Genomic DNA, 6,719 nt, shown 5'->3' with positions numbered 1-6,719 from the left:
TCAATCCCACACAATAATTAATTTCCCCTTAAGGGAACTGTATTTTTAAGATATGCATATTCATTCAATGATGCTAACGAATGCCCCACATACATTAATTAATTATGAATTCCCTTGAGGACACAGCAGCAGTGTGCTGACACACACACACTAAACAGGCATATTCAATTTCTTTATGTAAAAAAAAGATTTTTTTCATCCTGCACAGAACTACTTTCCTGTAGCTCAGTGGCTAGAGCATGACGCTAACAATGCCAAGGTCATGGGTTTGATCCCAGGGATTGCACATAATTAGAAACATATATATACAGTATAATGCAATGTAAGTCTGCTGAATGTAAACAGGATTATTGTTTTACTTCTGTTCAAAGCTCAAATAAACTCAAATAAACGATTTTCATGAACATGACTTTTAAAAAACAATAGCTACAACAGTTGAAATGTTGCTAAAAGCACACTTTTGTTTGGCCACATAAATATTTGGGGTCTTGGTAACAGTAAAAGTACCACATTGTAAAAGGCGGGGTAACGGATTTCCAAATTACGCTTTAGACAACCGAGTCGGGCCGAGTACCAAAACAAACTTGTAGCCAATCAGCAGTAAGGTGCACATGGCGGACATTGGCCGAGTCGAGCGCTGACGAAAGCGAAAGATGCGTTTAGTAGTGTGTTTGTTTTGGTGAAATGAACATCAACAACGGCTAAGAGAAATCGGACACCCTGCCTTAAAAAAAGAAAGATCACAATGTGTCGCTGCAAAAGTGCTGCAGTTGAGAGGCCCCCTAGGTCGGGCCCTCTGTTGAAGCAGTAGTACTTGATAGTTGAAGGAGTACGGGGGGTAGAAAGCGCACTCGCGGAGTTGGGAACTGGATGGAGCCGATAGAAGTGGGCAGTTTAGTTATATGAAGTGGATTTTGACAGCGGATCTCGGGGTTTTGTCGTCAGGCTACCGCGTTTCCAACTGGATCTTACAACGTGTCCACTGGGGAAAACACTATTATCTACAAGAAACGTAGCTGGAATGCGCTAATATGGAAACCAAACCGTTCTTGTCTCTAGGTGAGTTTCACTCCAGGAAAATATGTTTTTTATTATCGCAACGTTGTTGTCATGTCGAGGTGAAGGCATGTGTGAGTTTTTGATCGGAAGTGGTAAACGAAACGAAACTATACCTACACCGTCTAGCAAAGATTTAACTTGCTTTTCTCAAAATAAAGACCTTCATTGATTTGTAGTCAGGTGATGGACAAGAGATAAAAATAAACTAGTTAACGTTTAGAAAGTCTTAATTATAATGATGATATTTAGGACTGGCATTAGTTATATTTAGCCAATTTCTGTATTTTTCTCTATTAATATTACTGACGATGTTTTCTTTAGTTTCTCGAGAGTAATTATGTGATCAATGAATGAGCAAATAGCGCACATGTGGATCCCATTAATGAAAAAGTGCGCAAGTTGTGCGCAAGTATTACTTCATCGATCGATGTCAGGGCACTTCAAGAGTTTTCACGGACACTTCAAAGGGCGCAACATTGAGCTTTGGGAACGGCTGAGACTTTACTTAGATCTGTCGGAGTTATAATGGTCTTCTTGGTGCTTGGAAAGATCTGTTTTTCTTACCTGAACTCACATACACCCAGTCTTATTTTTTTGACTGTTTCTGAAATAAGCTCAAGTGTCCTTGGATGGAAAGTCATAGTGGAAAATCTGACCTAGTAACTCATGTTTCAATTGATGGTAGAGGGGATGCTGTGTAAACATGAGCTGAAAGTGCCTTGCAACTGTATTCATTTTCCAATCACTGGGTTTATAAATGTATCCGGCTGGTTAAAACCATAACGTAAAAAACAAATTTTTGAGCCGTGCTGTAGTTCCCTGTAAAGTTTACTGGAATTTTTTAAAGGTCGCTCTCTGTGGGTCACATCGAGGACCACAACCTTTCCCTGGAGCGTCCCAAGTCCATGAGCGTTTATAAGGGAATACAGGGTCCCATTGTAAAAAAGGTCAGTCTGGAGCGGCGAGGGGGGTGTACAGATGCCGGATCACCCTAATAAAAAGAGAACCAGTTTGGTTTACGGCATAGCAGTTTTGTGTTTCTGAAGAGGTGATTGGTCCTTTGTCGGATGTGCACAGCTGTCCGTTTTATAAGAGTGGCTTTAAAGAAAAAGTTAATTGCTTGGAGCGACAGCGTCTCGCAGACACCCTCCAGCCACTGTCTGTCTGCAAATCAAAAGCAGTATTGGCCCTTTCGAGACGGGCCAAATTGCACTTGAGAAAGTTCTCTTGAAGTGTCAGGTGATACACAAACACATTCAGTTGTGCACTTGAGGGGAGTGTGTGTTTATGCCTTCTCTTGTTTCACTATTGTACAAACTGTTGCAGTTTAAGCATCTGCCCTCAGAGCGTTCGAGGACGATGAAAGATGTTTCGTGGGCTGGCAGAGGGGTGTCTGTTAATCATTTGCTGTGTGCGCTGTATGCAGTATTCTTTGATAAAAGCGACTCTTCGCATTGCACTATGGACTTTGGATGTTTGGTTACATACATTCAGAGTAATGACATTTTTTGGATGCAATTTACAACAGGGTCCAAAAGACTAGGACTACAATGAAAATATATATATATATATATTTTTTGAACCTGAAAATAAACACAACATTAATTCTTAGAAACGTATTATGTTTATTATTTAAAACAAGTTATTTGTGTACAAACAAAAGACATGTCAGCTTGGGTGCTGATAATATATTTTATATTCTACTAATATATAATACTTATAATAATCACAACAACAACACTTCTTCTTCTTTTCTTCTTTTACTTCTTCTTATAATTATTACTAAACATTAATTAGAAAACAATGCAAATAAGAACCATCAGCTCTAACAAACCTTTGGATTATTTTTCCTGTGACATCATCAGTCCCATAAATACTGTAACAGTTCAAACATCAGGGCATCAGCAGCTGCTTTGTGGCCCAGACAAGTCCTGTCATTTTTTTGGTGGTACTTAATGGTGTAAATGGGATAATACTTGACCCCTTGCACGCCAGTTCACTTGAACTTAATGGATTTAAAGAATCTGAAGAATGTTCAATGCCTTTTCCATCTCTACTTCCATCTTTACAGCAGTATTAAGTGTAATTTATGGTCATGCGTAGGACCTACACTGTAGGGTGTGCATAGCTCTGCGTAGCGTGATGTGCACCTCTCCAAAAATGTAACAACGCGTCAACTCCACATGGACCGGACCCTACGCGGACCGCAAGCGCTCTGATTGGTCTATGTGAACCCCTCCCTTAGGTTAAAAAAATCTCTGCGATAACGTCATGTTATTCGAAGTAAATTATTAGTTCTTTAGGCTGTCAACGTTAATGCGTTAACTTTTTTTTTTCAACCATAGCAATGATTTTAGTGCGAGAGTACAATCCTTTCAGTTTCTTCAGCCTTACGTGTTGATTGGCTGGACTCTTGACCTACAGCAAATCAGATTGGGCGATGAGCGTGCATTTCTCTCGGCGTGTTCCAATAGGTTCTGTGCACATGACATCACAGCACTGCGCGAAGTGCAGATGTAGGGCGGCAAGAGATTTTCTCCTTAGGAATTCACTGTCACAAACTCAAAATGCCTAGGTTTTGTGTTGATGTTCAAATCGATCAAACCATGAAACCACAAGGTGTTTTTATTGTGTAGCAAAAGTGGATGTACATGAAAGGGGCACATGCGAGAATTGACTGAGAAACGCTGATATAAGTGGCCTGTAAACCAGAATCTGCGGTTGGGATGAGCCGAGCCGGGTAACTTTTGTAAAACGCTTTACAAGGTTTAACTTACCTAAACAACGACCAGGTGAGCTCAAATTTCTGTCAAACCTTGTAGCTGCTGTTAGGTCTATTAAAAGTATAAAGTGATAAATCTAGCATTAAGCGTTTCTTCCTCGTAGAAATCCATTATAAGGAAACAGCTTAAAGGTGAACTGTGTAAGTAACAGAGACCACTATTGGCGTAGTTGGAAATTGCAACCTAAAGCTCCGCCACCATCCTCTCCCTTCTATTAGAGTAGCTACGGTTGCCGTCACAGGACAAAAGGGTTCAATAAATGATAGCGGCCACTATCGGTGGTGTTGATGATTGCAATCTACATCTCACAGGCGAACAACACACTGAAGTTACGGACACAGGACAGAGATGTCGTCGTCTGAGACAGCAGAGAGTAACCTTTGCAAATCAAGTGACGAGGTTTATTTACAAAGAAAAACAAATTAATTAAATTGACTTAATTCATTATTTACTCTAATCGTTATAGTGAAAATTATTGTTACTTGTATAACATTGTGTCAGTGATGTATTCGCTTATTTTGCATAGCATTTTTTGGCACGGTAACTTGGTTCGTAACATACAGCCTATTTAAACCGCTTGCTAATGCTAAAGTAAGGCATCACCCCAATTGATCAACTGTATCTTCTCAAATCTTCGTTGACACTGTATTACTGATAAACTATGCAACGTGGAAGTTTGGATTTTATCCTATCAATTATTAAATTACACATTTGTATGCACAGAAGCTAAGCAGTATTATAATATAATTTACACCCGATGTATGCAAATTATGATTGTAAAAATGATTTCTAACTTGATTTGCACACGGCCATGCAAAAAGGAATTATAGTACAATAACAAAGTGCTAAAAACAAGAAAAACTCACTTGATGCTCATGCTCATCTATTAGCTAAAGCTATCAAACAAACACTTCACTTATATAGCGGAAATTAGACAAACTTACCGGTCCAGCAGAAAGCTTGCAACTTCGGCGTCGCTTAGCAAACCCTTTTCCTGCTTCAGTGCCCTCCATTTGGGAAAAGCCATGCCGATGTTTATTCGGGTTTTCTGCCGTTTTTTGTCTCGACTTCGCCTTGCTGCGTCGTATTTTCTCTTTTTTGAACGAACAGATTGACGCTCTAACGGCTCTTGTGCGGAGTATGTGTGGTCCGCCATTAGCGCAAATTTTGCTTCTTACTGCAACAAAGAACCGTTTATATTTCTACTAAAAAACACGACAAGTAAATGCTGTTATTGTTCTTCCTCTTCTTCTGCTAATCCTTCTATGTAGTCGCTTTGAAGCTGCCCCAAAAAACAGCCGAAGAAGAAGAACATATTCTCGCGCATCCTTCGTTTTACGAAACGCGCTCAGTTTGTCCGTGTAGTGCTACTATAGAAACATGGCTGTGCACATTAATAAATTACATGTAAGGGTGTGCCCGCGCGTTCGCCTCACACCTCCAGGGTTGGGGGTTCGATTCCCGCTTCCGACTTGTGTGTGTGTGTGGAGTTTGCATGTTCTCCCCGTGCCTCGGGTGTTTCCTCCGGGTACTCCGGTTTCCTCCCCTGGTCCAAAGACATGCATGGTAGGTTGATTGGCATCTCTTGAAAAAATTGTCCGTAGGGTGTGAGTGCGTGAGTGAATGAGTGAGTGTGTGTGCCCTTTGATGGGTTGGCACTCCATCCAGGGTGTATCCTGCCTTGATGCCCGATGACTCCTGAGATAGGCACAGGCTCCCCGTGACCCGAGGTAGTTCGGATAAGCGGTAGAAAATGGAATGGAATGGAATGGTGTGCCCGCGGTGTATATACATAAAATGGCTCATTGTAAGGTAATATAAACATTTCGTTTCATTTTGTAAGGTATTTCTTCACCACTCACAACATAGTTTTGTATTATATATTACATTTAGGTGAATAAATCCTTCAAAATCCTACACATTGTACCTTTAACATACTGAAACGACAATGTAAAACGTAATTTCTATTCAACCTTGATTGTAATAAATACTAGCTCTTGTTAAAAGACAAACACTTATTCCGGGTATAACAGTTAGGCTTGTTCTTCATAGAAGTTCATTATAAAGAAACCACATAACGTGGATCAAGGCGGTGACAAACTGAGAACATTAAACTTTTCAGTTATCATGTATCAAGGTTTGATATCAGTGATAAACAAATGTATTTAACTTGGTTTTCCATGGTCGTTGTTTTCGTACGTTAAGATGTTTCCTTTTGATGAACTTCTATGGGGAAGAAGCGCTAAACGCGAAATTTTTAATTTATTGGTTTAATAAGGACTTACTCTCTTAACAGAAGCTTGTTTTCATTACAAGTAAAGGTTAACAGAAATTTGGACTTACCTGGTCGTTGTTTAGGTTGGTAAACATAGGTCTTTTGACAGTGAATTCCTATGGAGAAAATCACTAGATGCCCTCCATCGGCACTTCGCACATCATCATATCACGTGATTGCAAACAACCTTTAGGGGCGACTGCATTAGCCAAGAAGCGTGTTTCAAAAATAAATTACTTTATTGGCAAGTTGGCTTTGAAAATGACCGAATCGTCATAAAAATGTTTAATATCGAGGTCGTTAATTGTCATTTAGATTGTGCTAATAAGTATGTGTGTGTGTGTGTGTGTGCGCGCGTGTACTGCTCTATTTTTGGAGAAACAGGTCAGCACCAGTGTAATGACCTAATATGTTGAAGTCTGTCTTTATGTTTATTTTTGAGTGCTGGGACAGGTGAGCTAATGGGAGGTCCAGCTGTTTTATGAGCTCATTCACACAAATCACTTATATTTCATAAATTTACATAATATTTATCAAAAAATAAATAAATCGTTAATTTTTTGAGTAATTTTTTTTTTCCAAATCAATAAAATTTAGCCAAA

At 39.6% G+C, this 6,719-nt stretch overlaps 1 protein-coding gene across 1 annotated transcript in view; it reads left to right on the top strand.

Annotated features, from left to right (window-relative positions):
- The first annotated feature begins 845 nt into the window (after positions 1-845).
- Positions 846-6,719, top strand: part of rxrab (retinoid x receptor, alpha b) — a 51,042-nt gene continuing 45,168 nt past the window's right edge. Inside the window, 1 exon segment of the mRNA XM_056745597.1 lies at positions 846-1,059. The gene's annotated coding sequence lies outside the window, so the exon portion shown is untranslated.

This window comes from Triplophysa dalaica, chromosome 4 (assembly GCF_015846415.1).
Source record: "Triplophysa dalaica isolate WHDGS20190420 chromosome 4, ASM1584641v1, whole genome shotgun sequence".
Lineage (NCBI taxonomy): Eukaryota > Metazoa > Chordata > Actinopteri > Cypriniformes > Nemacheilidae > Triplophysa > Triplophysa dalaica.
This window is presented reverse-complemented; position numbering and strand designations above follow the sequence as displayed.